Genomic DNA, 9,340 nt, shown 5'->3' with positions numbered 1-9,340 from the left:
TGTCAACCTGCTGGTGGCACCGGAGGAAGAGGACCATCGTTGACCGCTAGCTCAACATGCATCAAGACGTGTTTCTGTTTCATTTTGATTTAGTGTTCAGTGTTTCAGTTCTCACTTGTTCTAGTCTGGGTAACATGACAGCGAGACATTGAGGTGTCCATCAGCTGAAATGCGTCTTGTACCTGCTGTTCATCAGTAAACTCTGTCGGTCCATCAATGTACAAAATGAAATGAATTAATCATCCAATCGTTTTAACTAAATGATTAAAGTGAGTGAGCCCTACACAGTCGCACAGAAGGATTCTTCAAAATGTAAAGACTGATATGACAATGAGTTCCTGTATATCTAAAACGACACACACACACACACACACACACACACACAGCAATTACACAAGCCGTCCACAATTAACTGGTCTTTAGTCTCAAATGTGTGCCAGAAGGTAGCCTGAATCAGGAACACACACACACACACACACACTGTTCAGATCAGATCTGGCTGAGCAACAAATGAAAGGTTCATAGGTCAATTACAGCACGACTGGACCACTAATCGGACTCAGCCACAGAAGACCTGATTACTGGTTCCTGTTAGTTCTCCGGGTTCCTCGGGGGACTCAAAGGCTTATTAGTACACTTACTGACCAAATTATTTATTGTCTCCCCGAAGCATCTCAGAGCTGAGATGATTAAACGTCTTTGAGTGTTTCTAAGAAACATCAAGATGTTTGTAATGATTTGCCGCCTTGGGGAGGAGGGTCCCCGTAAAGAGTTCTGTCAACAGCCATCACACATGTGCAGCACATGAAAACATGAAGTGTCTTTAACTAACTTTTATAGCTGGAACCTCTGAGAACCCAAAGCGGAAGAAAAATGTTTTCTAACAAAACAACAAACTCTGAGTCTGTATGTATGTCTGTCTGTATGTTTGTATGTCTGTATTTATGTAAGTCTGTCGGTAAATCTGTCTGTAAGTCTGTCTGTAAATCTGTAAGTCTGTATGTAAGTCTGTACATCTGTCTGTAAGTCTGTATGTAAGTATGTAAGTCTGTATGTCTGTATGTAAGTCTGTCTGTCTGTCTGTCTGTCTGTAAGTCTGTATGTCTGTATGTAAGTCTGTCTGTCTGTCTGTAAGTCTGTATGTCTGTATGTCTGTATGTAAGTCTGTCTGTAAATCTGTATGTAAGTCTGTATGTAAATCTGTCTGTAAATCTGTAAGTCTGTCTGTAAATCTGTAAGTATGTCTGTCTGTAAGTCTGTATGTAAATCTGTCTGTAAATCTGTATGTCTGTAAATCTGTAAGTCTGTCTGTAAATCTGTAAGTATGTCTGTCTGTAAGTCTGTATGTAAATCTGTCTGTAAATCTGTATGTCTGTAAATCTGTAAGTCTGTCTGTAAATCTGTCTGTAAATCTGTAAGTCTGTCTGTAAGTCTGTCTGTAAATCTGCCTGTAAATCTGTAAGTCTGTCTGTAAGTCTGTAAGTATGTCTGTCTGTAAGTCTGTAAGTCTGTATGTAAGTCTGTAAGTAAGTCTGTCTGTAAGTCTGTCTGTAAGTCTGTCTGTAAGTCTGTAAGTCTGTATGTAAGTCTGTCTGTAAGTCTGTCTGTAAATCTGTAAGTCTGTATGTAAGTCTGTACATATGTCTGTAAGTCTGTATGTAAGTATGTATGTAAGTATGTATGTAAGTCTGTATGTAAGTCTGTCTGTAAATATGTAAGTCTGTATGTCTGCATGTAAGTCTGTATGTAAGTCTGTCTGTAAATATGTAAGTCTGTATGTCTGTATGTAAGTCTGTATGTAAGTCTGTCTGTATGTATGTCTGTAAGTCTGTATTTCTGTCTGTAAGTATATCTGTAAGTCTATCTGTATGTCTGTCTGTAAGTCTGTCTGTCTGTCTGTCTGTATGTCCGTCTGTCTGTCTGTAAGTCTGTCTGTCCGTCTGTATGTCTGTCCGTCTGTATGTCTGTAAGTCTGTCTGTCTGTCTGTCTGTCTGTCCGTCTGTCTGTCTGTCCGTCTGTCTGTGAGTCGTGGGTCGATGGTGAATCATTGTGTGTGTTTACGTCTCGTATTTTGTTTATTTAACAACGTGACTACACACTTTATGTTTCTGCTGTTTGTTCTATAATGAAGTAGTGGGCCTTAAATCTTTTTGTGGGCTTTCATTTCCTCTCTCCCCCCCACCCCCCGACTCAGAACCACCACATGGGGTTTGATATGAATCTCAAAATGAAATACAAACATTTTAGAAAGTCTATTTTAGATTTCTTTGCTTGCGTGAGAGCAGGAACTCACTTTGTTCTTATTTGCTGGAGATCAGTCCAGCGGGTTTCTTTATGACACAGCAACAGTTCAGAGGACGTCAGAGATCGCTGGTCCTCCTTCCAAATACTTTGCTGATTAGAATAATTTACGTCCACTCGTGGAACCGTAAACAGATAAAAGGCGCACAGCGTGAAGCAGCCCAGATGTCAGACGGTAGACGTGACACGGACGGTAAAAACGACCGTCGGGCTGATTTATCCTCCTGAAAACGTCTTTCAAAGCTGCCTCGTTGACTGAGAGAGAAAACGTCCACAGGTCTGCTTCACCAAGAGAGACCGGTCGACACACATCTTTACTGTTACAACTACATTTAATAACTGCTGACTCAGTGGGCGATATCTTTCTAAAGATGCACTAATCAATCGTTTTTACATCAACGATGGATCAAATGACCCGGTTTGATGTGTGCTGGTTCTAGTGGCCAGAGGAGCATTACCCGGTGTTACTGTTTCCCCTTCAGCTTCATGGAGAGTGTTTCCTCATAGTTTTGGTTTTACAGTCTAACTCCAGCCTCATGGATCCTTCTCGAGTGACAGCAGGAAGCTGTGAATGAATCCGGCGTCGGTGCCAAACGGCAGACAGCAAACCGGCGCTGACATGAGAGTGAAAATCAGACATTAATCAGAGGAGTCAACCGTGAGTCCAGATCAATTGTGATGCTCCTCCAGGTCTGCTGGATCAGCTTCATGAGCTTTATGTTTTCTGTAGTCGCCAGAAATCAGAGAAAAAAATCAAGTGGGCCGAACCCAAACAGTTAGATGCAAAAGTGGGCAACAATTACCATAAACTTCCTTATTAATTATGTAACATTACAGGCCCCAACGTGAACTGAATTTGAAAACAATGCACGAGCAGCTTAGCGTGTCACAACACTCAGACAGCTTGCAGCGTTAACGTAGAACCGCTCACGCAGATCACATCAGTAACGAAGCAGAAGTCATAAAACGAATAATTAACGAGCCCGTTGGACACGGCAGTATAACGTTCTGGCAAAGCGGCCAAAACGACCACATAAAGTGCCTCACCTGCAGCAGCAGCACCATCCACTCCTACATGGAGCAGCAGCAGTAGCACCATCCACTCCTACATGAGAAGAAGTAGCACCATCCACTCCTACATGGAGCAGCAGCAGCAGTAGCACCATCCACTCCTACATGGAGCAGCAGCAGCACCATCCACTCCTACATGAGAAGAAGCAGCACCATCCACTCCTACATGGAGCAGCAGCAGCAGCACATTTACTCCCAAAGTGCCACGTAAAGTGAAATATGCAACACTGCTGGGATCAACATGTAGATGTCGTAGGGCAGTGCAACACGAGAGGAGCACTTCAACTGTAGTTTCATCTGTTGTTGTCAATAAGGGAGGGACCATCAACTTTAACTTCACCGCCTGTGTGATTTCAAAAAACCTGACTGCTGCTGGAGCAAAAGACCTTCTGAGTCGCTCACTGGATGAGCTTCTGAGTCCAGTCAGGGCCAAGGTTGTGTGTGAGGATGACGGCTGGCAGCTACGAACGCACATCCATCGTCAAGTAAACAGGAGCCATCAAATGCTCTATTTTCCATCGTCCCATCATCCAGAGAACATAAAAAGTCATTGACGATAGAACCCTCTGTGCTGTAGCAGGCCTGTGATTCAGCAATAAAGCTTTAATGAGTGTCTTTGTGCCATTGGCCTCCATTGGTGCTCAGTGAGAACCAATCTGGGGCCAGATGTGTAAAACCAAAGAAGACTCTGGCACAGAGACAGAGATACGCGCTCATTCTTTTACGACCGGATCCGTTTTATAAATCTCACTCGTTATGAAGCTCGGTGCACTTAGTACATGTTTTAGAAAAGGTTTTAGAAAACGGTCCACTTCAGCACCTTGGTCAGAGCCACGGATTCATCAATACACAGAACAGTTTGGATATAGATAGATAGGCCAGGGGGGTTCTCCAGGCAGAACTTCCTGTAATTGGTCCAAAAAGTCTGATCCATCCAAAAGAACCATGGTTCAGTTTGATCCCGTTCTAGACCCCTCCTTTTTGTCGGACCAAGCGGTTCTGCTGTTTGGTCCGGACCGTGGTCTGGGGGAGGCTTGTCTCCTGTTAAGTCACCTGATCAAACTTAAAAGCCCGAAAGTCGGAAACCAAAACAAGGCAGTTGTAAAATGTCTCTTGTTCTGAATGGCAAACAAACAGAAACAACGTGTTCACTCGTATTCTGGCAAACGTCCCGAGTGTTTGGATCGTCCCCAGTGTTTGGATCGTCCCGAGTGTTTGGATCGTCCCGAGTGTTTGGATCGTCCCCAGTGTTTGGATCGTCCCGAGTGTTTGGATCGTCCCCAGTGTTTGGATCGTCCCCAGTGTTTGGATCGTCCTGAGTGTGGACCGTGGAGGAGTGGGTCATGCTCCACGGCGGTGTCACCGTAGGAATGTATAGTAATTGACCCACTGTTGTGTTTAAATGAAGAAACTATGAACCTTTACAGACGCCTTTCAAGCGTCCTCTTTCCATGAACACCTGTTAGTCTCTCGTGATATCCTGAGATCAGTTGTGTGATTTATTTCCCTCCATGATGCGCTTTAATCAGCATGTAAAGTGTATGTTGGATCAGCCCACGTTTCAAATCCTCCTCACAACATCAGCTTCTTGTAGCTCTTCTCTCTGCATGAGTCCGTTTCTCCCAGCAGCAGAACACATGTGGGTCAGTTGTTGAGAGCCAGCTCTTCTTTTATACAGATGTTCAGTCGAAGTTTCTCATTTCGACATGTAACAACTATCCGCATCACATTCGCGGAGAAAGACGTTCTCCAAAAGAGAAATGGTTTATGCTCGCTTGGAACCCCAACAGGATATATATTTCATTTCAAATCTACTCACAACCATCACAGATGCTTTGGCTCGATGTTCGTTCACTTATCCCATGAACTGAACGCTGATGAGTGAACTGGCAGCGGTCGAGGCTGACTGAGCGCTGCGGCAGACGGCAGCCGAACTCTCTTTCCCAGGAGCTTTGCAGCAGAGCTGACACTTTAATTACTGTTCATGACTTCATTCTGAAGAGTTGCAGTGCGTGCAAACAACATGAGTCGAGATCATTACCACCGCTAGTTTTACAGATTATTACAAAACAAAGCCTTAAAGCCTAAAGTCCATGTGATCACAATCAATTCACCAGAGTAGTTAGACTCTCGCCATGCTGACCGCTGTGAGACTCTATTCTCTTCCTCAGTCATCGTGGTCATGGAGGGTTCACATCACCACAACCTCGTTTGTGTTGTGAACTCTGTGTGAATAGATACAAGTGCATTGGGTTATATTTGCATACATATGTATTTATGTTTTCTTTTGCTAACATCTATCAAAGAGACATATGAAAATCCAAGGGATGAAACGTCTCCTCTTCAGTCTCATGAGGTATGAAAGCAGCAGCTTGAAACGCCTCCTGGCAGCCCGACCTGCTGACGTGAAGAAGAAACACTAAACGCTGCATTGAGACGAACGGAGCTGGACACACCGCAGCACCGGCTTCTAAAATAAAAGTTCTCCAAAGCCTTGACGTGGAAGACCACATGGAGGATCCCGCTCAAGATGGAATGAATGCAGAACTGGAAGCCAGCAGATAAAAGAGCATGGACTTCTTGGGTCCTGAGGTTCCACTTGTGGAGTTTATGCGAGAAGGTGCTCACAACAGAACTACGGGAAACTGTTCTGGATCCATCCAGCCCACAGCCGTGATACTCGTGGAAACCTCAATACTGTGATACAAAGACAGAGAGACGTTGCTGCCTCTCTCATAACGCTGCTTCATCTGATGAGAGACAGGAAGCCTGGAGGTCACGCTTTCTGTTAAATCAAAGACACTAAGTCTGCTGGCCTCGGCTCAAGTTGGACACTCTTGACATCCTGAAAGGACAAAATGAACCAGCTCAAGATGACCAATGGAGGACGACATGGAGGACTGTGAAGGACTTAAGAGAAGCAGAACAATCCACCATTTGCTCTGGGCAAAGACTTTACTCTTTCCAGGAACTCTTGAATGGTGGAAAACAAGTGAATGAAAGCAGCTCCAGCAGGTCTGTGTGTCCTCAGCTCGTGAGTTCTGAGCGCTTTAAAGAAGACCGGCCGCCGTTCATCTGACGTAGGCTGCTGTCCAATTCAGTTTTGAGATGAAGTGCATCGTAAGGAAATTTAAACAGCAACAAAAATGATTCTCTGGGCAGATATTATGGCCGACATCTTGACATAAAAAATATACAAAAGAGTATTTGCAAAACATTTCGACGGAGTGGAAACATCACCGTCAGTTTATGAGCAGTGAGGAGTCAGCACTCAATAACGGAATCAAACACTCAATAAAATGTGTTTTCACAGCAGAAGTGTGAAACGCTGCAACCACAAGAGGTCCTTCAGCATACAGTCATAAATAAGATCAAGATACAGGCTGATGGTTCTAGCATGTGTGCAAGATTAGCCATGGACAGACACAGAGACGCACACACACACACACACACACACACACATGATCATGATTCCATACCTCTAAATCTCAAAAACTCAATTTCATATGGTTGTTATTTTTATGATTTTTGTAAATACTTTCAATCAATTGCTGCTTGTGTTTCCTTCCTGTCCCACCGTAGGAGTCGGACTGTGAAGAAAACACTTATTCTTATTTTACTGAACTTTTATGTTGTTCACAGAGAACAGTGGTTTATGCATCATCCACTGCTGCAGTGTGTCTCTAGGACGTCATCTTCTCTTCTCTTCATTAAAGGATGTAGAACAGGTGCAGTGGTGACTTCAGTCTCCATAAATAACACGTTAACAACTCTTTCTCTTTAGAGCTGTTTCCATAGGACTGACACATGTAGTCAATTATGGCTTCAAAAGTCATGAACTACTTCAATAAACGTCATGGTATTCTGGTCACTGACTAGAGTTAGCCAGTATTCCACTTGTTAATTAGAGTTGTAGTGCAGAACTGATGTAGTTGTATGAATGACGGTGTATTGACTACAGCTGTTTGTGTCCAGTGTAACAGTCCCCACTGTCCCCACTATGGTGTTTATTGGGGCCTCCTGGTGAAAAGCTGGTCTCGATGTTCCTGGTCCTGTTCATCACTTCTTCTCCCTCTTCTATCCTGCTCACTCCACGTGGATCACGGGACGATAACCGATGTGTTATGGTCCATTGAAGTGCGCCACGAGACGTTTTTTGTTATCTCGTGCCAAGCCCCGCCCCTTTGTTGTTAGCCGCCGCCAAGCCACACGGAGCCCACACTGTCACTAACTGCACTCCCTGACTGAATGTTAGCACATTTTTGGACAAAGTGATTTCAGAGAGAAGCGGTCAATCTGCACTTAAAGGACAAAGCCGTCTGACTCAGCAGTGAAAACAGAAGACAACGACGTTTAGGAACAGCGCTGTAGCATAGAAGCGCTAACGCTAGTTAACGCTGTGCTAGCGTACTCTGCTAATGTCAACGTTTAACCACGACGAGCTGCAAATCCACCAAACCTGCCTGAAGGTCTGAACCGCAGTGATCCGACCCGGTTCATGTGTTTCTAACAGCTCGCTCGGCTCGGGTTGTGAAGTGAGCGTTGATTGATTGTATATGTCCCGTATAATGAACATCACACAGAGATTGACCTTCATGATGTCGTCATAAGAGAGGAGACACTTCCTGATCTCACACGTCGGCAGGCTGCTGAATGTGAACCAGGCTGGTCGTCTTAAATATTCGGGAGTTCTCGGTAGAGGAATAGTACAAACACACTCCGGTCATTTCGGTCATCTGGCAGCAGTTAAAAATTGCTTCCAGTGCTTCCATGATGGCTCTCAATGTGTGAACGTCGATCGCTTTTTTTTTTCTGCAAAATAATTGGGCAACATTACAAAATGCCAACTGCACCACGCAGAGGTCTGAGGCCGTCCTCCAGAGGACTAGAGGAAGAAACAGACTTTACCATGGAGGAGGATGTTCAGCTCCTTGTTCCAATCGTAAGCATGACCGCCGTCGTTCCCCGACCTTAACCACCATGGTGACACAGTTCCTCTGCGAGGTTGTTTCCCTAAACTTAAAACCACTTCTTTTTACATGCAGCTCTGGATCAAAAGTAATTGGTGCCGTTGCCATGACGTCATGTTTGTAGCACCGTTAAACCTTCTTTATGCGTCTTGTTTACAAGCTGTTGGACCTTTGATCCGTCATTATTACATGCTGTGTTTGTTACAACTCCCACATCTGGGTTCTGGATACGTTCTTCCACACCACGGGCGAGGTTCACTGCTTCCTGTCACTGCCACCGGTGCTGCCCAGCGGGATCAGGTTAAATGTGTAACCTGGACGCACAATAGATTTGTTTTCCTGTTTGCATAAATCCTCTGGAGGAGAGGTTGATGACTGTATCTGGTTCTGTGGGAGGAACCCGGCGTTGTAAACGCGGTTCCAGACCGGTTGTTCTGTTCATTTGCTTCCTGAGAATCACGGCGTCGTAAACGTGCTTCAGACGGAGTGAAGCTGTTAATGAGGGACTGCTGCGTTTCAGCTGCTTTTTTTTTTTGTGAACACTTAAAAGTTGAAGCACACAGATTCCTTCTGCGGTGCGTACCGTCACCGTCAACAACTACAACTACAACTACAACTACAACTATAACTACAACAAGAGGAATTAAGCTTCATTATGTTTTACGAACTTGGGTTGCATACTTCCTCTGGAATATGAACGTTCATTTTAATACTGGAGCGGTTTCAAAAGTTGTTGTCTTCATTAGTCTCTTATGCACAAAAACAAAATACCTCAGTTATGCTTTAAAGGCCTGAACCCTGCTTTAACTCAGCTGAGGATTAGCTGCATAATACACTGCACATGTTCATATTGTCCATATTGTTCACATTGTCTAAACGACCTGTGCAACAGACAAACACTTGTAAATGTATTCCCTCTGTTATCCTTCATGCAGGTGAGGCTGTAACATCTGTCAGATGAGATGCAGACTGTATGATATCCACACTGAAACAAAGA

Source organism: Cebidichthys violaceus, unplaced genomic scaffold (genome assembly GCF_023349555.1).
Source record: "Cebidichthys violaceus isolate CVI_PGR_0920_01 unplaced genomic scaffold, fCebVio1.0.p SCAF_93, whole genome shotgun sequence".
Lineage (NCBI taxonomy): Eukaryota > Metazoa > Chordata > Actinopteri > Perciformes > Stichaeidae > Cebidichthys > Cebidichthys violaceus.
The sequence above is the reverse complement of the archived record's forward strand: the minus strand, read 5'-3'. Positions refer to the sequence as shown.